Genomic DNA, 286 nt, shown 5'->3' with positions numbered 1-286 from the left:
GGTGACAAGAGTTCCAAGAGCAGGATGTTGGCAGCTCATTCCCCTCCTTCCCCAATCACAGGGAAGCCTGCTTCTGCTCCAGGGACAAGGGATGGGGTCTCCCAAAGCTGAGCCAATCAGGAGCCCACCTGGGCCCCCCAACCTTACCACAGGGTGAATCCCTGGAGGCTAGCACAAAGAGGATGGGATTGGTCCAGAGTCAGAGAGAAGCGACCAAATAAATGGGGCAGGGCTGGATGTTTAATGAGTTACTTCACACTCCGCCTAGGTGTGAGGCTCCTATTCC

This window comes from Orycteropus afer, unplaced genomic scaffold (assembly GCF_000298275.1).
Source record: "Orycteropus afer afer isolate SDZICR_OR568_19922 unplaced genomic scaffold, OryAfe1.0 scaffold00110, whole genome shotgun sequence".
Classification (NCBI taxonomy): Eukaryota; Metazoa; Chordata; class Mammalia; order Tubulidentata; family Orycteropodidae; genus Orycteropus; species Orycteropus afer.
Note: the sequence above shows the minus strand (reverse complement) of the source record.